The sequence below is a fragment of the Moschus berezovskii genome, chromosome 5 (genome assembly GCF_049115385.1).
Source record: "Moschus berezovskii isolate FMDL1 chromosome 5, NW_MosBer_1.0, whole genome shotgun sequence".
Classification (NCBI taxonomy): domain Eukaryota; kingdom Metazoa; phylum Chordata; class Mammalia; order Artiodactyla; family Moschidae; genus Moschus; species Moschus berezovskii.
The window spans coordinates 101,149,495-101,172,308 of record NC_142464.1 but is presented as its reverse complement, the minus strand read 5'-3'; the positions used below and the strand labels follow the sequence as shown (position 1 = coordinate 101,172,308).

At 40.7% G+C, this 22,814-nt stretch overlaps 1 protein-coding gene across 2 annotated transcripts in view; it reads right to left on the bottom strand.

Annotated features, from left to right (window-relative positions):
* The window catches only part of SEPTIN11 (septin 11), a 132,557-nt gene extending 109,743 nt beyond the window's left edge, over positions 1-22,814 (bottom strand). The window contains exon 1 of one of the 2 annotated variants that reach the window (XM_055433980.2): positions 22,795-22,814. The gene's annotated coding sequence lies outside the window, so the exon portion shown is untranslated. Of the gene's footprint in view, positions 1-17,260; positions 17,548-22,794 lie in introns of those variants that run through there. The other variant, XM_088836406.1, reaches the window with a different exon arrangement.

Sequence of the window (22,814 nt, the reverse complement as noted above, 5' to 3'; positions counted from 1 at the left end):
TGGTCTGATATTCCCATCTCTTTCAGAATGTTCCACAGTTTATTGTGATCCACACAGTCAAAGGCTTTGGCATAGTCGATGAAGCAGAAATAGATGTTTTTCTGGAACTCTCTTGCTTTCTCCATGATCCAGCGGATGTTGGCAATTTGATCTCTGGTGCCTCTGCCTTTTCTAAAACCTGCTTGAACATCTGGAAGTTCACGGTTCACATATTGCTGAAGCCTGGCTTGGAGAATTTTGAGCATGACTTTACTAGCGTGTGAGATGAGTGCAATTGTGAGGTAGTTTGAGCATTCTTTGGGATTGGAATGAAGATTGACCTTTTCCAGTCCTGTGGCCACTGCTGAGTTTTCCAAATTTGCTGGCATATTGAGTGCAGCACTTCCACAGCATCATCTTTCAGGATTTGAAATAGCTCAACTGGAATTCCATCACCTCCACTAGCTTTGTTCGTAGTGATGCTTTCTAAGGCCCACTTGATTTCACATTCCAAGATGTCTGGCTCTAGGTGAGTGATCACGCCATCGTGATTATCTTGGTCATTAAGATCTTTTTTGTACAGTTCTTCTGTGTATTCTTGCCACCTCTTCTTAATATCTTCTGCTTCTGTTAGGTCCATACCATTTCTGTCCTTTATCGAGCCCATCTTTGCATGAAATGTTCCCTTGGTATCTGAATTTTCTTGAAGAGCTCTCTAGTCTTTCCCACTCTGTTGTTTCCCCTCTATTTCTTTGCATTGATCACCGAGGAAGGCTTTCTTACTCTCCTTGCTATTCTTTGGAACTCTGCATTCAAATGGGAATACCTTTCCTTTTCTCCTTTGCTTTTCGCTTCTCTTCTTTTCCCAGCTATTTGTAAGGCCTCCTCAGATAGCCATTTTGCTTTTTTGCATTTCTTTTCCACGGAATGGGCTTGATCCCTGTCTCCTGTACAATGTCATGAACCTCTGTCCATTACTCATTTTCTTAATAGAGCAGAAAATTTTATTTGATACAGTATAACTGATTTTTTTTTTTCTTTTACGGATTGAGCTTTTGGTGTCTAAGAAATCTGTCAAATCTTTGTTTTTTTCTAGAAGGCTGTAGTTTTTGTCTTTACATTTAAGTCTGTGTACTGTTTTGAGTTAATTTTCGTATATGGTGTGAGATATCGATGAAAGTTTATTTTCTCACATATGCAATTTTTCCAGCTTCACATATTGGAAAGATTATCCTTTCTCCACTGAATTGCCTTTGTACCTTAGTCAAAAATTGATCAAGCATATATGCTTGTCTAGACTAATTTCTATTCTGTGTATTGGTCAATGTGTCTATCCTTTTGCCAATACCACACTGCCTTGGTTTCTGTAGCTTTCTAATAAGTCTTGAAATGAGGAAATATGAACTCTCCAACTTTATTCTCTTTCAAAACTATTTTGGCTAATCTAAATTGTTTGCCTCTGTATACATTTTATAATAAGCTTATAAAATCATACCAAAAAATCATGATGGGATTTATTTTGGATTGCATTAAATCTATAGAATCACTTGGGAGAATTAACATCTTAACACTATGGAAACTTCCAATCCATGAACATGATATTTATTCCCCCTGCTTGCTTTTTTCAATATTTTAATTTCAAAATACAGATTTTACAGGTATTTTTTTTTTCCCAACAGTTTTATCAAAATACAATTCACATGCCATCTTGTTGTTGTTCAGTTGCTCAGTCACATTTGACTCTTTGTGACCACCTGGATTGCAGGACACCAGGCTCCTCTGTCTTCCACTGTCTCCCAGAGTTTGCTCAAACTCTTGTCCATCGAGTCAGTCATGCCATCCAAGCATCTCACCCTCTGTTGTCCCCTTCTCCTCCTGCCTTCAATCTTTCTCAGCATCAGGGTCTTTTCCAAAGAGTTGGCTTTTCATACCAGGTGGCCAAAGTATTGGAGTTTCAGCTTCAGCATCAGTCCTTCCATTGAATATTCAGGGTTGATTTCCTTTAGGATTGACTGATTTGATCTCCTTGCAGTCCAAGGGACTCTCGTGAGTCTTCTCCAGCACCACAGCGCTCAGGTCTTTTATGGTCCAACACTCACATCCATACATGCACATATCATACAATTTACTCATTTGAAGTATACAATTCACCTTTTTTAATAGATTCACCGCTTCCGGTCACAATTCCTCCCTTCGTTTTCCTTCAGTCCTAAGGATGATAATAATTTCTTAATTTTATTAGTCTGTGTGTGCCTTGCCATCCCTTATTTGTTTGACTTCAGTGCATCTCAAATTTTAGTACATATGAGTCACTTGGAGATCCTGTTAAAATGCAGATTCTAAAATCAGTAGGTCTGGTGTAGGACCTGGTACTCTTTGGTTCCACCAGTCTCCCAGGTGATGCTGATGCTGCTGATTTGGTGATTATACTAGACTAGGAAGTGTTTACAGTTCTACCCTTTATTTAAGAGGTTTTTTGTTTATTAATTTCTTTATTTGAAATATCTGCTGTAATGTTTTGTTTCCCATAGAGACTTTGGTAGATATATAAGGAAACAAGAAAAAAGTTGATATTGTCATTCATAAGCTCGATTTCTTTCCCTGTTGTTGAAACAATTGGTTAAAAATTCATTCTAGGCAATGTTAAATTTACCAGTAACTCAAACTCTGCCCTGTTCCTGTTGCTTTTTTACTATTTGAAAATCAGGACAATATTTGTCCTTCTTCAGTCCTTGGCATTTCTCATTTTTCTCTGGTTTTCCAAAGCTGACTGACACTAAGCTACAATCACTTACGCAAAGTCTTTCATGGATAATTCACTGAAGCCTGGAAAGTTTCACCCACTTACAGAAAGCAATTGGTTGCTCACTTACCACGTTGGATTTCAGTAACCTTTTAGTCATGTTAATACTACATTTCTCATTCAAAGATTATTCTCTTTGAGAGAGGAAACGAAATTAAAGTTGGGTAGCTTTTACTTCGGAGAAGGCAATGGCAAGCCACTCCAGTACTCTTGCCTAGAAAATCCCATGGACAGAGGAGCCTGGTGGGCTGCAGTCCATGGGGTCACTAAGAGTCAGGCACGACTGAGTGACTTCACTTTTCACTTTCACACATTGGAGAAGGAAATGGCAACCCACTCCAGTGTTCTTGCCTGGAGAATCCCAGGGATGGGTGAGCCTAGTGGGCTGCCATCTATGGGGTCGCACAGAGTCAGACATGACTGAAGCGACTTAGCAGCAGCAGCAGCAGCAACAGCAGCTTTTACTTTTCTCTGTCATCTGATAGCATTATGTCATCAGCATCAATAGGTGAATTTATTCTTCCTTTTCATCCTCTTATGACAAGTATTACTTAAGAAACAATTTTTGAAAACTTCTTGACTTTCTTTTTAAAAGCAAAATTAAGTCTGAACATATCAGTTCTTGTAGGCTTGTGCTGCTCCTTAATACATGCTCCTTTTTAAAATCTGATCTTATTAAGGAGCCTCCTGTGCAATGATCTGCCCCCTGGAGCATGATGACGTGGCCTGCTGGTCAATCTCCTCAGCAGCCAGCCTCAGCGCTGGGTCAGTTCCCATAGTCCTGGCATCTCTAATTCTCAGATAATTCCTTTCTCCCTATAGCCATTTATTGTAATATCGGTTATTACTCCTTTTTTGTGAGGCTAAACGTTTACATAGTTGAAGTTCCTTCGACCATTAGATATGGACACTGGATTAGAACAGATTCATACATACATACCTGTACATTCGAGCAGCAATATCACTTCTGCATTTTCACCTTTTGTCTCAATCTGTTTGCTATCATCATTCTACCATCATCAATTTCTACCAGCTGAATAATTCTCTAGCCCATGAGATTCCTCTGCACTGTCATCTCTCTTCTTGTCAACTCCTTCCTTTTGAATGAGGTAAAATTTTCTCTACCTATTTCAATCATTTATCAATATCTTGATTCCTCATCTATCAATATCTATTAGATTGTTTTCATTTCCTTTTGTTAACTTATCTGGCTTGAGGGCATTGCTCAACCAGTCCATCCTAAAGGAGATCAGTCCTGGGTGTTCATTAGAAGGACTGATGTTGAAACTAAATGCCAATACTTTGGCTACCTCATGTGAAGAGCTGACTCATTTGAAAAGACCCTGATGCTGGGAAAGATTGAGGGCAGGAGGAGAAGGGGATGACAGAGGTGAGATGGTTGGATGGCATCACCGACTCAATGGACATGGTTTTGGGTGGACTCCGGGAGTTGGTGATGGACACGGAGGTCTGGTGTGCTGCGGTTCATGGGGTCACAAAGAGTCGGACACGACTGAGCAACTGAACTGAACTGAAAGTTCAGTCATGTGGGAAGGGGAGATGGTAGGACTGTACTCCTAAGAAGCAGTTGACTAGAGTTTACAGAATAGAGTCAGTGTAGTTCAGCCACATGACATCATAAAATATGTTTGGCCAAATGCACATTGAAATGATACTCAACATCACTATTCTTTAGGGAAATTCAAATTAAACCACAATTATTTACCACATCCTAGAATGATGAAAGTTAGAAAAAATTGGCAATACCAATTGTTAGGGAGGATGTGGAGTAACGAACTCTGATGTATTGTTAATGAGAATGTAAAATATACAACTACTTTGGGAAACAACTTGGCAGTTTCTTATAAACATTAAATAATAAGTCATATGATTCAATAATTCCATTCAGAGGTATTTACAAGAGAGACAAGAACTTGTACCCACAAAAGAATATTCATAGCAGCTTTATTCATAGTAGCCCTGAAATGGAAACAATCCAAGAGTCCCTCAACAGTTTAATCGGTAAATAAATTGTGGGCTATCTGTACAATTGGATATTACTCAACAATAAAATAGGGGCTTCTCCTTCGGCTCCGTGGTAAAGAATCCACCTATAATGTGGGAGCCGCAGGAGACATGGGTTCGATCCCTGGGTCAGAAGATCCCCTGGAAGAGGGCATGGCAACTTGCTCCAGTATTTTTGCCTGGAGAATCCCAGGGACAGAGGAGCCTGGCAGGCAACAGTCCATAGGGTCCCAAAGAGTCAGACACGACTGAAGCGACTTAGCACAGTCACAGTAAAATAAAATAATCCACAGATAATGCAAAATGTGGATAGGTCTCGAAAGCATTATGCTGAATGAAACAAGCCAGACACAGAAAAGTGCATACAATATGATTCCATTTATAGAAAATTCTAAAAACTGAAAACGTACTTATAGAAAGCAAAATAGTGGTGGCCTGGGGTCTCAGGTAGGGTGAATTAACTCGAAAGGGCACAAAAGGAATTTTTGAAGTGATAAAATATGTTTTAAATTATTTTCTTAGAGCCAAACTGATGGATCTTTTTTTTAAATTAATTTACTTTTGGCTGCGCTGGGTCTTCATTGCAAGAGTTGTCACTAGAAGGGGCTACTCTTGGCTCAGACTTCTCGTCATGGCTTCTCTTGTTCTAGAGCATGGGCTCAATAGCTGCAGCCCACGGGCTTAGTTGCTCTGTGGCATGTGGGATCTTCCCAAGCCAAGGATCAAACCCATGTCCCCTGTATTGGCAGATGGATTCTTAACCACTAAACCACCAGGGACATCCCCAAAGTGTTCTTTATTATGATTGTGGTGGTGATTACATGAGTGAATTAATTTGTCACAGTTCACTGATCTCTATACTTAAGATGGACATGTATTATTGTCTATCAATTATACATAATAAAATTTATTTTTAAAATTACTGAACCAAGGTAGCTATTGTTATGTCAAAAACTATAAGAGTAGGTCTCTTTTGTCTATTTAGACTTATTGAATATCTACTCTGTTAGACATCAGGCAAGGTATTTTGCATGCATATTTCATTTAGTCGTCACAACGTGTTTACTCATCACCCGGTTGTGTCCCGCTCTTTGTGACACTTTGCCCTGTAGCCTGCCAGGTTTCTCTGTCCATGGAATTTTGCGGGCAAGAACACTTGAGATATTTGCCATTTTCCTTCTCCAGGGGGTCTTCCCGACCCAGGGACTGAACCACTGAACCTGTGCCCCGTGGGTCTCCTGCATTGCAGACACATTCTTTTCCCGCTGAGCCATCGGAGAAGCCCAAGTCATCACAACAGCAAAGTGGATAATTATGATTAAAATCTGACTTACAAAATATTCTTACTATCTGTTAATTAAATGTTTGTCAGTCATGTGTTAAGGGAAGAAGAAATTATTCACTATAAGACATGTGTGTAGTATATCATTTTTGTTAAAAGGAAGATAGAAAAAGAAAGGCTCCTAAAGCAAATGTACATAGAATATCTTCAGAAGGAAGGATGCACAGGAAATTGCTAATAATGTTTGCTTCTGTGAAAGGGCATATGGGGCAGGTGTGGGCCAAGTTAATAAATATTGTGGGTGCCTCAATCATATCCATTTTACCCAAATGCATTTGGAAAACTGACTTTTTCTCCAGGGATGTCTCTGATTGATATAAATATGGTTCCATTTTCTTGACAGTAACCTGTTATATGTGACCCAATTTTGTCTGGTGAAATGAGAGAATACTATTGCTGCCAGCTTCTGGAATTATGCTTTTTCACTCTTAGGACAGAGTAACACGATGCTTGCCTGGTGGTTCAGACAGCAAAGGATCTGCCTGCTAATGCAGGAGACCCAGGTTCGATTCCTGGGTCAGGAAGATCCCCTGGAGAAGGGAATGGCAACCTAATCCAGTATTCTTACCTGGAGAATTCCACAGACAGAGGAGCCTGGCAAGCTACAGTCCATGGGTTGCAAAGAATTGGACATGACTGAGCGACAATCGCTTTCGCTTTTCATCAGCTATTCTCTCTGCCGGACACAAACAAGGGAGAATGAAGCCAACTGTTTTCATTTTACAACTATGCTCAGGCTGAAGCCCATGAACTAGAGAGCAAAGTAGAAAGACAGGAAAAATCTGGTCCTTGATGATACTGTTAAGCTGCTAACTCAACTAACTCTTGAACCCTATCTCGCATTTCTTTGATAAATGAACTAATACATTTCCCTATCATTTAAGCCAGTTTTGGTCAAGTGTCAAGTTTCTGCTACTTGTAGCTAAAAACAATTAATGGAGATGGAGACTGTTTCCCTTCTATATATTTTCAATCTTTTTCTTTTTAAATCATGTGCATGTACATCTATTTTAAAAGATTGTAAGAATTTACTGTGTTCCAGGCATTGAGAAATAGAGTATTCAAGTGCCCTTTAATCTTAAAATCTCTTTAAGAGATTTGCTTCTTTCTCCTCAATGAGGTCAACAGTCCCAACTCCTCTATAAGGAAGATATGGATTTACACTTCACAGAGTTAATACAGGTTGGACTATATGAAACTGACATTTTTGTAGGTCAAGATGGTCAAATATTGGCAATTTTACAGTATAAATCACTAAACACAGTGTTCACGTAGAAGAAATTACACATAAGTTACACACATTACTAGGCTCATCAGACTCCCATGCCAATGCCCTGAATAAGCTTGGCCATTGATCAACTTTCCCTTAGGCTTTCCTCAGTTGCTGGCTATTTTCATCATTTCTACCCCTAGATCACAGAATTGATGGCAAAAGACCAGATCAATGCACATTCATGCTGTCTACTCCTATTTTTTTTTAAATTTTCTAGTGCCTGTCATTCCCTCTATCTGCTATTCCATGCTTTCTGCTGCTGCTGCTAGGTCACTTCAGTCGTGTCCGACTCTGTGTGCCCCATAGACAGCAGCCCACCAGGCTCCCCCGTCCCTGGGATTCTCCAGGCAAGAACACTGGAGTGGGCTACCATTTCCTTCTCCAATGCATGAAAGTGAAAAGGGAAAGTGAAGTCACTCAGTTGTGTCCGACTCTTAGTGACCCCATGGACTGCAGCCTACCAGGATCCTCGGTCCATGGGATTTTCCAGGCAAGAGGACCGGAGTGGGATGCCATTGCTTTCTCCTCCTCCATTGGCTTTTTACTGACAGAGAAAACCAAATCTTCCCAACAGGAGTGCCCTGAAAAAGTGAAAGTGAAAGTCACTCAATTATGTCTGACTCTTAGACCCTATGGACCATACAGTCCATGGAATTCTCCAGGCCAGAATACTGGAGTGGGTAGTGATTCCCTTCTCCAGAGGATCTTCCCAACCAGAACCCAGGTCTCCCACATTGCAGGCAGATTCTTTACCAGCTGAGCTACAAGGGAAGACCAGGAGTGCCCTATCCCCACTAATATACAAATTGGCACATGTATCCATAGCTCACAGCATCCCTTCTCCTTTCCAAAGATGCTGGTCCCCAGACCCTGCCCTGTCAGCTGTCTGATGGTGAAGCAGAAAGTAAAAGAAACAAAAAGACACTAATATATCATGACATAGAGTATTGGTTAGCTATTGCTGCATAAAAAATTACCCAAAATGTAGTGACTTAAAACAACAAACACTGATTATCTCACAGTCTCTGCAGGTCAGGAAGTCAGAAGCAGCATATTTGGGGGGTTCTGCCTCAGGGTCTCTTATGACATTACAGTCATGGTGTTGGTTAGGGCTGCAGTCATCTGAAGCCTTGGCAAGGGCAAAAAGGCTGCTCCCAAGGCGGCTCACTCAGATGCCTGGCAAGCTGGCACTCGTTGTTGGTGAAATGATGCGGTTCTTTCCCATGTAGATGTCACCATAGGGCTGATTGAATATCCTTGTAACATGGTAGCTGACTTTCCCCAAATAAGTAATCCACAACAGAGAAATGAGTCAAGTGGAAGTTATGAGGTAGACAGTTAGGAAAGTCACACACACACTCTGCAACATCCCATTTGTTATCAAGTTATTTCTATTCAATATAGGAGGTAACACAGGGGTTACCAAGAGGCAAGAATTGTAGGGACTATCTTGGTGGCTAATGTAGCTGTAATTGTCTCCATTTCACAGATGAGAAAACTGATGCTTGTAGGGTCTATAGATATGTCAAAGTCACACATTTCATAAGAATTTGGTAGACGCTGATGTGAAGTCAATGCAGCTGACTTTCAAGCCCAAGCACTGGTTTCTATGTCATCCTGCCCCTGACATACTACCCCAGAATGACTTCACATTGCTTTGTCACCATTAAATTAGTGTTTAATTATTTTGTAATTTTTCAGTTTTCTTATAAGGTTATACATATGATAGGCCTTAAGTGAACAGTTACTTACATATACATCCAATAAAGTAACTTTTAAAAGTAAAAGGATTAACACCGTTATTACAAAGTTTTGGCATGGCTATTATGCATGCCCAATTGATATTCTAGTTTCAGTAGCAAATTATATTAATAATTGTTATTATTATTAAGGGAACTGGAAGAGTGATTTGGACATGAATCAGACTGACCCTCATGGAGAGGACTGAGGAGGAAAAAGAAGCCAAGTCCATCAATTCTTTTTAGGGTTAATTCAAAACTGAGTCTGATCACCTCTATCTTTCTCTGATCCTTCTTATCATCAGCCTTCCCTTTCAGATGAAACAGATTAACCAGAATGGGATTGAATTTAAATATGTAATAAATTTTTCTTTGGTCCTATGCAATGACACAGTTTATATTTGTGTTTCAATTGAAAACATTTTTTTTACTTTTAATTTTTGTTTAGATAAATTACATATGTGTGTACATGCAATTTATTGATAAGAATCTTTAATAATTAACGTCTCAGAGAAAAGTACATTAATACGGTGTTATGTTTTCTCCTAAAACAGTGAATTTTTTAAAAATTGAAGTACAGTTGATTTACAATGCTGTGCCAGTCTTTGCTGTACAGCAAAGCGACTCAGTTATACATATATGACATTATTTTTTTGTACTCTTTTCCATTATGGTTTATCACAGGATATGGAATATAGTTCCTTATGCTATACACTAGGACATTGTTGTTTATCCTTCTATATGAAAGAGTTTGTGTCTGTGAACACCAAACTCCCAGTACATCCCAGTCTATTCTCTATGTCTAAGAGTCTGTTTCTGTTTTGCAAATAGGTTCACTTGTGCCATATTTTAGATTCCACGTATAAGTGATATATATTTGTCTTTCTCTTTCTGACTTACTTAGTATGATAATCTCTAGTTGCATTAAAACAGTGAATAACTTTATATAATTAAGGTGATGCTAAAAATAGTACTTTATCCTTTGTTTTCTACTTAATATTTTTATATTGTTGAAGATTCAAGAACATTGATTTCTTAATAGCCCCTTGATTATTTCTGATTATATGTGTACTATGACCTCTGCAAAAAAATTGGAAATTTCTGAAAAATACAAAAACAAGGATCACTCACAATCCTACCATTCAGATAGCCATTGTCAGTATTTCTGTATATTCACTTCTAAATTTTTCTCTACACATATTTACATATATAGATAAACATAATGCTATGCTGTGTCCGACTCTTGCGATCCCATGAACTGTAGCCTGCCAGGCTCCTCTGTCCATGGAATTCTCCAGGCAAGAATACTGGAGTGGGTTGCCATTTTATATAGATAAATATATATTTCTAAAAACGTAAGTGGTGTTTTGTTTTATAGTCACCTTTTCACTTAAAAGTATATCTGAACATCTTTCCATATTAATGCATATAAGCTTTCATTACATTTTTGATGAGCACAACTACCCATTGATATCTAGATTATACCTATATTTCAGGTATAAATAAGCCTGTGGTCAATAATCTAGCACATAGATCTTTCACTACTCATTGAGTTATTTCCTTAGAATATATTGCAAGTAGTGATGTTGATGAATACTGTAGGGACTTGAGGAAACCCCTTATCTTTCGCCACCTCTCTCTAACTTCCTCCAGTGCTTTGTAATAACTCTACATTTCAGGAGTGGTATAGAAATATCCCTGGTGCTTCTGGGCTTTGCAAGTCCCTGTGCTCCAGAGGGAGCCTAGGGGCAGGGAAGGAAATAAAGGCAGGCAGAAGTGGGCAGCTGACTGGGTGTGAGCACTGCCGCTGCAGCTGCACTGGGCTGAGGGGCTCTGGAGCATGGCATCAACAGTGTCTGCTGTAGTATTACTAACCTGGTTTTATGTTATGTTTTTGTTTTTAAGTTTTTGGCTACTTCCCTTGGCATGTGAGACCTTAGTTCCCTGACCAGGGATCGAACTCTTATCCCCCGCATTGAAAGGTGGAGTCTTAACCAGTGAACTGCCAGGGAAGTCTCTAACCTGGTTTTAAAGTTAAATAAATGAATTCAGGAAGATTACCTGCCCAAAGTTACATTGTAAGTGAGCGGCAGAAGTGGGGATCCATTTAGTGTGACTACAATCCCATACTTGTTGCTCTTTCTAAATCACATTAACGTTGTAGGTACACTCTGGAGATTTTGGGGTTAATCCCAGAAATTTGGAGCTAAGAGATACATTAGACATTTTTGAGTCCATTCCTTAGGATGAGAACTCAGGAGTCAGGAAGGCTTGTCAGCCTCTAAGTCTGAGATTGTAGAGCTGAATGGTTTCAGAGTAGGATCAACCCTGCAGACTACACTGCTCCTTCCACAACAATGCACAGCCCTGCTCTGTAAATATATTTAACTCATTGAGAAAATTAAAAGATACATATCTACTTTTATTTCAAATCTAATATACATTTGAAAGTTAAAATTACAGAATGGTCTCATTTCTTCTAAGTAGTATCAAGAGCCCTGTGTCTAATGGAATCTTAAAGATTATCCCACATTTGATTATTCCTCTTCTTGCTGCCTCATACTTTCTCCCAGGAATTCATTTCCCAAGTAAAAGTGTTATAGCTGAAATTAAATTAGCAATTAAAAATGAATGAACTACTTACTATAGTCTCTAGGAACCACTTTGTATGAACTAAAGTGTTATTCATTTAGCAAACTAAAAATCACCTGCATAATTTTATTCACATTCACCATTTCCTCGGGTGCTATGAACAGGGACTTCTGTAGTTTTAAAATATAAGGAAAGTAATCTAAGATGTTTTCTCTAGTGCAAAAGCAATCTGTAAAGACCTATCATAAGACTGTAATGGCAGTCATTTAAAATGGGGGAAAACATGTCATTACACCATTTTTATCATTTGATGAACTAACTAAAAGAAGCACAGTGGGACTTCCCTGGTGGTCCAGTGGTTAAGAATCCATCTGCCAATGCAGGGAGTTCAGTCCCTGGTGTGGGAAGATTCTGCATGCCACAGAGCAACTAAGCCCGTGTGCCACAACTACTGAGCCCGCGTGCCCTAGAGCTGATGCTCCACAACAAAAAAAGCCACCGCAATGAGAAACCTGCGTACTGCAACCAGAGAGTAGCCCCTGCTCACCACAGCTAGAGAAAGCCTGCGGGCAGCACTGAAGACCCGGTGCAGCCAAAAATTAATTATTTTTTAAAAGGAAGCACAGTAATTCTTATTTAAAATTACACTAAAATTAGACTCATTGCTTGTATCTAGGGGAAACAAATCTTTTCTTAAAATTTTAGCTTGAAAATTAATGCCATATGTGGAGATTCTGATTTAACATGAAGTCACACTAACAATACGATTCTGCATAAGGAATCCACACACTGACTAGTTATTTTCTTTATTATTTTTGCAGTTTTTAAAAATCCTCATATTATTTTTATTCATTTAATAAGTATTTAGTATATGCTCTGCAACATGAATTGCTTTGAGGCTTCCTCCTTCTTTTCCCTGACCCAGTGCCACAAAGAGCAGGAAGTAACATCCTTCATTCTTATCTTATTGGAGTGATATAATTTTTTCATAGTGGACTTTTTCCTGTCCCTGTATGCATGGGTGCTCAGTCGCTTCAGTGGTGTCTAAATCTTTGTGAACCTATGGACTGTAGCCCACCAGGCTCTCCTGTCCATGGGATTCTCCAGGCAAGAATACTGGAGTGGGTTGCCATTTCCTCCTCCAGGGGATCTTCCCAACCCAGAAATTGAACCCATATGTCTTATGTCTCCTGCATTGGCAGGTGGATTCTTAACCACTAGGATCATCCGGGATGTCCCTGTATAGTCTTGAGTATTTCTGCCATCTTATATGTGAATTTCCAGGAATGTCCTTCTTCCCATGTAGGAGAAGAGGGAAAAAAAAAAAGAAGACCCAAGAGGAGAGGACGGTGCAGAGCTTTTTCAAAAGAATCAATGTAGTAAAAATATTTAAAGAAATATAATATGTTACATTCATACATATTTGGATAGCAGCAGCTTCTTTGTTTCAAGATCCAGGAAGACTTTTCCCCTGATGGAAATATGTAATACATAATCATATAGCTAAAAGAGAGCCTGTAATTTCATCTTTTCACCTTCAGACAGACCTTTCCCTAAGTCATTTTGGATAGACAGGCTTCATTATCTATGAAAAGGATGAGAAGAGAAAATGTCTTTAGAAAAGTACCCTTAGTAAACATTTGTATTATAAAGTACAATTCAGCTTTAAAAATGTTAACACTTTTATCTCTCACTTTGAGAAGCGCCTCAAAGTAACACAGTTGCTACTTTCTATCTGTAGTCAAGATTCTGTACTAAGTACTGTTCTGAAGTGTTCTCAGACTTCATAGATAATGTCCCATTCAACAAATGCTACCTTCCCCAGAGCTCTCCAGCAAATCTTCAACACCAAATGGGTGTCCAACAATCCCATTCAAATCTGACACTGCTGCTGCTGCTGCTAAGTCACTTCAGTTGTGTCCGACTCTGTGTGACCCCATAGACAGAAGCCCACCAGGCTCCCCCATCCCTGGGATTCTCCAGGCAAGAACACTGGAGTGGGTTGCCATTTCCTTCTCCAATGTGTGAAAGTGAAAAGTGAAAGTGAAGTCGCTCAGTCGTGTCCCACCCTTAGCGACCCCATGGACTGCAGCCTACCAGGCTCCTCCATCCATGGGATTTTCTAGGCAAGAGTACTGGAGTGGCTTGCCATTGCCTTCTCCGAATCTGACACTACACAGACACTAAAGATTAAGGGCTCAGTCCTTAATCAACGATTGCCCCCACTTCAGACTCCAGCTATAAATTCAGGGGGTCATCTGCAATTCTTATGGGCCAGCCTAACTACTAATTTGGGGGCTTCTATGATGGGAGGGATTGGGGGCAGGAGAAGAAGGGGACGACAGAACATGAGATGGCTGGATGGCATCACCGACTTGATGGACATGAGTTTGAGTGAACTCCGGGAGTTGGTGATGGACAGGGAGGCCTGGCGTGCTGCGATTCACGGGGTCGCAAAGAATCAGGCACGACTGAACTGAACTGAACTGATGGATGACCCCTCGGCAAGTTTGACAATTGGATCAAATGACTCATAGCACTTCAGTTCAGTTCAGTTCAGTTCAGTCGCTCAGTCGTGTCCGACTCTCTGCGACCCCATCAATCACAGCCCGCCAGGCCTCCCTGTCCATCACCAACTCCCGGAGTTCACACAAACTCATGTCCACAGAGTCGGTGATGCCATCCAGCCATCTCATTCTGTTGTCCCCTTCTCCCCCTGCCCCCAATCCCTCCCAGCATCAGAGTCTTTTCCAATGAGTCAACTCGTCGCATGAGGTGGCCAAAGTATTGGAGTTTCAGCTTTAGCATCAGTCCTTCCAATGAACTTAGGAAAGCACTATACTTAGAATTATTATTTTATTATATAGGATACAACTCAGAAATAACCAAATCGGAGAGACACATAAGGTAAGGTCTAGAATGAAGGAAGCCTGGGAAGCTTGTGCCAGCCTCCTGGTACATTGATATACTCACCAATCAGGAAACTCTCTGAACCTCCTTAGAGTTTCTATCAAGGTTTTATTACAGAGGCATTATTGATTAAATCATTGGTCATGTGGTTGTTCTCAATCTCCCCATACCATTAGCAGTCACTTCTCATTCTCTGCTCCCCCCAGCCACCAGTAACCAACTTTCTGTCTCTATGGATCTGCCCATACTGCCCATGACATATAAATGGAACCATGCAATTTGTGGCTGTGATTGGCTTCTTTCACCTAGCACAATACTCTCAAGTTTCATCCATGCTGTAGCACATTATCAGTAATCCATTCCTTTTTATTGCTGAATAATATTCCATTGTATAGATATACCACATTTTATTTATCCATCCATCAGTTGATGGACATAGGCTGTTTCTACTTTTTGGCTACTGTGAATATGCTGCTATGAACTTTCACATACAAGCTTTTATGAGAAATGTGTTTTCATTTCTCTCGGATGTATACCCAGGAATAAAGTTGCTGTGTCATATGGTATTTCTATATTTAGTCTTTTGAAGAGTTACAAGATTGTAACAGGAGCACCATTTTACATTCATACACCAATGGTGTATGAAGAACACTAGATCTTGTATCTCCCCCCACCCATGAAGAAATTAAAACTCTTGCTCTAGGTCCAATTTTTTAAAACCTGGGAAGAGATTTTATTTGGCCTGGCCTGGGTCAGATGCTGACCTGTTTTCTCATCTCTGTTGTTAGAAAAGGGTCATGTAAAAACATGGTTATCCAGCTTATGGCCAAGGGAAGGAGTGTTTCCCTGGAAAGGGATATACTGCTATACAGAAGGCCTGCATAGAGACTTCCCTAGTGGTCCGGTGACTAAGACTCTGTGCTCCCAATGCAGGGGACCCACATTCGATCCCTGGTCAGGGAACTAGATCCCACATGCTGCAATTGAGACCCAGCACAGACAAATAAGTAAATACATATATTTTTTTAAAATGCCTGCATAGAAACCTAAGATATAAAAATAGTGCTACCCCCCCCCAAGGGGAACTGTCACTGCGTGGGAGCATTGGGTTGATACAATGACTGGGAGGACACCTCTGAGATTTAGGTGGCATCTGGGGCCTGGAAGCATAAATCCCCTGAAACATACAAAACAGCCTCACTCAATAAAGAGTTGTCTTGCCCAAAGGCCAATAATGTCTCAGTTGATCAACTCAGTTCTGTAACAACAAACTCGTCATTTTCTTAGTTGGGAACATGCCTACTCAGATTTTTATTTGCCAGCCTGCCTTTGTAACTAGATGTGGCCATGTGATCAAGTTCTGGTCAATGACATGGAAATGCAAGTGATGTGTGTGGCAGCCGAGAAGAGTCCTTACAGAAACGTGTGCCCTCTCATTGCCATTCTTCCTTCCTGGAAGCTGGGATGCAGATATGATGGCTGGTACTGGAACAGCCATCAGACTGTGGAATGGAAATCCCATTTTAAGAAATGGTGGAACAAGATGAGAAGAAAAGGATGATCAGAGATTGTCATACACACTCTGGGCTGAGTGTGGTTACGTGGGAAGAAATATACTTCCATCTTAATAAGTCACTGTTTTCTGTCATTCTTAGCTGAACTAAAGCTTATCTAATATAACCGTGTTCTACATGCCAGGCACTTTCTCTGTGTACCAAGTACCATTCTTTGAAAACACTTTACATGCATTAATTCAATGTCTTCTCATGTCAAACCAATGAGATAAGTACTTCAACCTAAAAGCCACATTTTGAGATGGAAAAACTGAGGCTCAGAAAAATTAAAAACTTGCTCAAGTTCATCATAGATTTTACATGCAAGACGCAACCTCCAGAGCACATGTCTGAAACTATCTCTCACTGAGAAACCAACAAATGAACGACTCCCAGAATACACTGATGATGAGAAAATGCAAATAACAACAATATACAATTAATAAGCAGGAGAAACTATAATCAGAACCTCAGCTATCTCAATATAACAGTGACCATGCATGATAAGAAATAAGCCTTTTGAATTTGGGGGGAAATCCAACTATCTGCAAGTGTGCATTTGCCAAGCATTTTTGTGACTGCCAGACTTTTGAGTAGAATGCTAAATTAGAATCTTTAGCACTCTTTCAATATGTGGCAATTGCAGTTTATAAATATCAAATTTTTATAAGTCATTTAGTAGATTACTAAGCAGCCCTCGGTTGTATGCAAAAACAAAAATCTGTGGAATTACACATCCCTCACGTATAATGAATGAAGATTGTGCATTTGTTAAATTTACAGTCTGTCAAGAGGACCTACATACCATACCTTGAGAATCATTCTTATAAAATGCTGTATGCGAAATTAAGCCTCTTGCTTGAAATTTGTAGCCCTCTATTTCTTTATATCTCATAATTGTCTCATCTATTTCTATATCAGATCAGTTTGAAATTTAGGACACGGAATTTTGTGAAAGGATTAAATTCAGTTAACACTTGCAACACCCCCTACTTGCAGCTGTGGGGCACTGGGGATAAAATGATAAGTGGGAATGATCCTTACCTTCTAGAAACTCACAATCCACTAGGGGAGACAATAACAAGACAAGTGGAACCAAGTGAGATGGACCTTGAAGGTATGCTCTAAAAGGAGAGAGGGAAAAGTGATTATTTGTGCCTTTCAATATTGGGGAAGGCTTGAATAATCCTTAGAACTCTGCCAAATGGAGAAGAGAGAAAACACACTGAGAAAAAAAAGTTTAAAAACAAAAAAAGCACAAAGCCGTAGGAAAAATGGAACAGGATTAGGGAGTGACAAGTAACTCAGGGCAATTTATTTATTTATAGTTATATGCATGTATACTACTATATTAATGACACTGTAAAGAAAAGAAAGAAAGTGAAGTCACTCAGTCGTGTACAACTCTTTGAGACCCCATGGACTATAGTCTGCCAGGCTCCTCCATCCATGGGATTTTCCAGGCAAGAGTACTAGAATAGGTTGCCATTTCCTTCTCCAGAGAATCTTCCCACCCAGGGATTGAACCCAAGTCTCCCGCATTGCAGGCAGACTCTTTACCATCTGAGCCAGCAGGGAACATGTGAAAACAAATATAAATAGAGCTTTTAAGGAAAAAATAAGCAATTATAATTGCTAACTGCTAAGTCACTTCAGTCGTGTCCGACTCTGTGTGACCCCATAGACGGAAGCCCACCAGGCTCCCCCATCCCTGGGATTCTCCAGGCAAGAACACTGGAGTGGGTTGCCATTTCCTTCTCCAATAGGTAAAGCCTGGTATACCAGATAAAGCCTGCTAATTATGAATATGGGCTTCTCAGGTGGCTCAGTGGTAAAGAATCTGCCTGCCAATGCAGGAGACGCAAGAGACAAGCATTTGATCCCTGGGTCAGGAAGATCTCCTGGAGTAGGCACTGGCAACTCACTCCATTATTGTTGCCAGGAAAATTCCATGGACAGAGAAGCCTGGCGGGCTGCAGTCCATGGGGTTGCAAACAGTCGGACATGACTGAGCACCCACACAGTCATGAACATGGTAAAACTAAGTAGTTTAAAAAGAGTGAGAACTAAAAGCTCATTAATCTGTTTTTTAACTTTGCAATGTTTAACAATAAGAAACTGAGCAATTTATTTGTACTTGTCTGGGTGCTTTATTTTTTCCAGGAGAGAGATATACTAGGAAAGGTTGTAAGAACTAATAAAAGCATGATACTCTACTTGGGAATTTTTATGAGCCATCCCTTCCATAAACACAAAAATTAGAGTCACATCAGATTCTATTTATACTTTGCACACCCACACACACAAAAAGATATGGCTAATCATATGGTATTATCAACTAAAACTTCAAACCCCAAGATATGCTTAAGCAGGAGCCTGTCATTAAAGATGGAGACTGTAAATCTCTATTGCAAAGGTTCTTTACCATAATTTAAATTTTGAGGGCCAATTTTTGTCATATGTGGTTAGGAGTTTATTGTCTTAAGTCTAACATTGCTGAAGGCTCACATTAGATGTAGCCCCAGTCCCTTGGGCTGACTGTATTATTTTCTTGGCTTAAAGTTTAGTATTGTCTTTAATTCATGGTTTCTTTGTGAGAATTACTATTATTTTTATTTATTTGGCTGCACTGGATCTTAGTTGCAGCTTGCAGGATCTTTAGTTGAGGTAAGCAGGATCTAGTTTCCCAACCAGAGATCATATCCAGGCCCCCTGCATTGGGATTGTTGTGTCTTAGCCACTGGACCACCAGAGAAGGCCCAGTGAGAATTATTTAAAATTATTTTCCTTCTTGGTTAAGATTAATTTGAAACTAGATAAATATCATCTGTAAAGCTACTCTACAGCATGTAAATAGCAATAAAGTGACAATATAACCTGAAAGCAAACAGCAAGGATGCCACTCTAAGCCTCTTCCAGTTGTAGAATATTCCTTAGGGTACTTCCCTTACTGCCCATGACATGAGGTCACCCAAGTGAAAATAGCTGTGTCCATCTGTAGCTTGTGGGGCATCTCCCTCACCAGTACATGAATGCAATGAGCACAGTACCAGAAACACAGGAGACACTGAAAACACATGTGTTGAGTGAAAGCAAAAGGAAAAAAAAGTAGATCTTTGTAGTCAGGTCTCAAAGATCTTGATCTTATAAGCAATTAAGAACCACTGCAGAGTTGTTTTGGAGCTTTGTTTATTTATTGTTTTAGCAAGAAAGTGAATGATCAGATCTGGTTTTTAGGCTTATAAAGTGAGCAGCAGAGTGGAGAATGGGCTGGAGTTGGAGAGGGAAGAGTAGAGGACAGGAGACTGGTAAGGAGGCTAATGCAATGGTCCAGGTGAAAGATACAAGAACCTGAACTATGGGGGAGGCCAAGGGAATGGATATGAGACAAAGTCCAGGAGATGGGGTTGACAGCACTTGATGACTAATTGGAGGGGAGTCAGGGGGTGAGGAAAGTGTTTGGGATTAATTCAAATTGTCTTGTTTGGATGTTTGTGAGCTCAATAACACAGGAGGAGTGAGTTTGGGGGAAGGATGATGAAGGCTGGTCTGGACATGCTGAGTTAGAGCCTGGAGAGACCCAGCAAGAAGCAGGCAGTGTGAGACTAGAGTTCAGGAGGAAAGCCTGGGCGAGTTGGTGATTTGGAGGTGATAATTAAAATAACATTTGATAAGATTTCTCCCAAGAGGAAGATATATTTGAAAGAGGGATCCATTCTATCACTTCTTAGCTTTAAAATTGTTGGCTACCTGTGATCTAAAAGATGAAATCCAAATGTCCTTTTTTTTGACCCTACTGCATGCTTTGTGGGATCTTTAATTGCCTGACCAGGGACTGAACCTAGGCTACAGCAGTGAAAGTGTCGAGTCCTAACCACTGAAGGGCCAGGGAATTTCCCAAATCCAAATGTCTCAGTCTGATAGTCAGAACCCTGCCCAGTCTAGTACCAGCCTATCTCTTGCTCAGTCATTTATTCAACCCACCAGGCTTCATAGAGAGCCTGGATATACCATGGTATATGCTAGGGACAGAGAGATAATAAGTCTTGGTTGGTGCCTTGGCAGGAGGCAGGGGTCTACTGGGGAAGAGAGACACTAAAGCAGACCATTAGGCACTTAGTTGCTCAGCTGTGTCCAACTCTTTATAACCCCATGGACTATAGCCTGCCAGGCTCTGCTGGGCATGTAATTCTCCAGGCAAGAATGGCAACTGGAGAGGATTGCCATTCTCTTCTCCAGGGGATCTTCCCAATCCAGGGACTGAACCCAGGACCCCCACACTGCAGGCAGATTCTTAACCATCTGAGCCAGACCAGGGAAGTCCAAAACAGACCATTAGCTTTCAGTAAAATCAGGATAGGAATAGGGATGATCTCATAGGGTTGTGGCAAGAGTTAAGTGAGTTTATACGCATAAAGCCCTTAAAATGGTGCTGAATATGCAAAACTATTATTATTATAGGAGAGGCATATACTAGGGCTGGTGGTGTGGCCCTCTTGACTGGGCAACCACTGAGCCGAATCTTGAGGGGAATTTAAGCTAGCCAGGATAAGCAAAGACCTTCCTGAACATCCTCCTGTTTCCTTGTATAGTGGGTTGAATAGTGGCTACCCAAAATATATGTCAAGCCTGGTGGGCTGCTGTCTATGGGGTCGCACAGGGTCAGACATGACTGAAGCGACTTAGCAGCAGCAGCAGGAATTTTTTAAACCTCAAAGCAAATTTTCAAAATGTAAACACTTTTCTCTGTACACCAATCCTTGGCCAGCTGTGATCTGGCTCACTGATAGGTTGGCCAGCATATAATTTGGATCATTCTGTCCTGTGTAGATCAAGATGTTTTTATATCATACCTTTATGGACTAGACTTTTGGCTGTTTCCTAAGGAAAAAATGTAAACGAATGGTTATTATTTATAGAGTTTATAACCCTATTGTTAGCACCTTGTATTAATGTCATTCTGCTGAAGATTTTAAGAATTGGCCTGGATCTCTAGAGGACTGGACTGCCTTAGCTTGATCTGCCTCCTAGCTTGCAAAAAGTGACTTATATTCAAAAGAAATTAAAATGTCAAAATCCAAAATATATGTCCAAATCTCTGCAGCCTGTGAATGTCACTTTATTTGTAAAAAGGTAAGGATTTGCAAATATAAGTAAATTCAGGTTCTTATGATCAGATCATCCTGGATTATCTGAGTGGGCCCTGAATCCTAAATCCAAACCTTGTAAGAGATGGAAGAGGAGAGGCACAGAGAAGAAACACCAGGTGAAGATGGAACCAGAGATGGGAGGGAGGTGGCCACAGGCCCAAGGAATGCAGGCAGTTACCAATTGCGGTGCTGGAGAAGACTCTTGAGAGTCCCTTGAACAGCAAGGAGATCAAACCAGTCAATCCTAAAGGAAATCAACCCTGAATATTCATTGGAAGGACTGATGTTGAAGATGAAGCTCCAATACTTTGGCCACCTAATATGAAGAGCTGACTCATTAGAAAAGACCTTGATGCTGGGAAAGATTGAGGGCAGGGGGAGAAAGGAGTGACAGAAGATGAGATGATTGGGTGGCATCATCAATTCAATGGACATGAGTTTGAGCAAACTTTTGGAGATGGTGAAGGACGGGGAAGCCTGGCATGCTGGAGTACATGGGGTCTCAGAGTCTGATACAAATGAGCGATTGAACAGCGACAACAACCAGGAGCTGGAAGCGGGAAAGGAGGATTCTCTCCTAGAGTCTCCAGAGGGAGGGTGGCCCTGCCAACACCTTGATTTCCAATGTCTCAGTCCCTGAGCTGTGACAGAATAAATCTGTTATTTCATGACACCCACACCCCAGTTTGTGACGATGCATTCTAGCAGCCCCAGGAAATGAACAGATCTTGCTATTCTGAGTCCTCTCCACAACTAATTCTTTGTCAGTGGTGAACACAGGCCTAGCTCTCACAGAACCCGTGTTCTTGTTGAGGGGACCACATGAAAATGAACAAATACAGAAGTTATTGTTAATAACAGAGTGTTAGGTGCTGTGCAAGTTAAGTGCCAGAACTGTATATCCAATTGCCCACTTGCCATCTCTACTTAAATGTCTAATGGGCATCTCAAATTTCACTTTCCCCAAACAGAAGTGCCTGGAAGTGGAAGCTGATTTATCCACATGCTCAGAAAAGCCCTCTGGGAGGAGGGGACATCTGTTGGAATGATGAGGGTGAGCTAAGACGGTGACCAAAGGTGAGCGGTTCAGAGCAAGGTGCGCGTGTCTTGTTTTGTTTTAGGAAGGAAAGCAGCCCTTGGGGATGAAGAGAGGAAGAGCATGAAGATACAAGGGAGAGGGCAACAGAAGGAGTAAAGGTCCCGAGGAGGCAGGGGGGTGTGGGGCTAAGGTGAGAGAGCAGATCAGGGATCGGGGTCTTTGAAAGGAAACAGTAAGAAGAGAGCAGGGGCTGAACGATGCTGGCTCTACCCAAACTTTCAGGGTCTGAAGCCTGGCTCTGCCACTTACTGGTGACAAAATAGTAGGAAATTACATTATTTGGATCTTGAAGCCCTCCACTATAAAATAAGGATATTACTAGCTCCTACCTCCTGGAGAAGGAAATGGC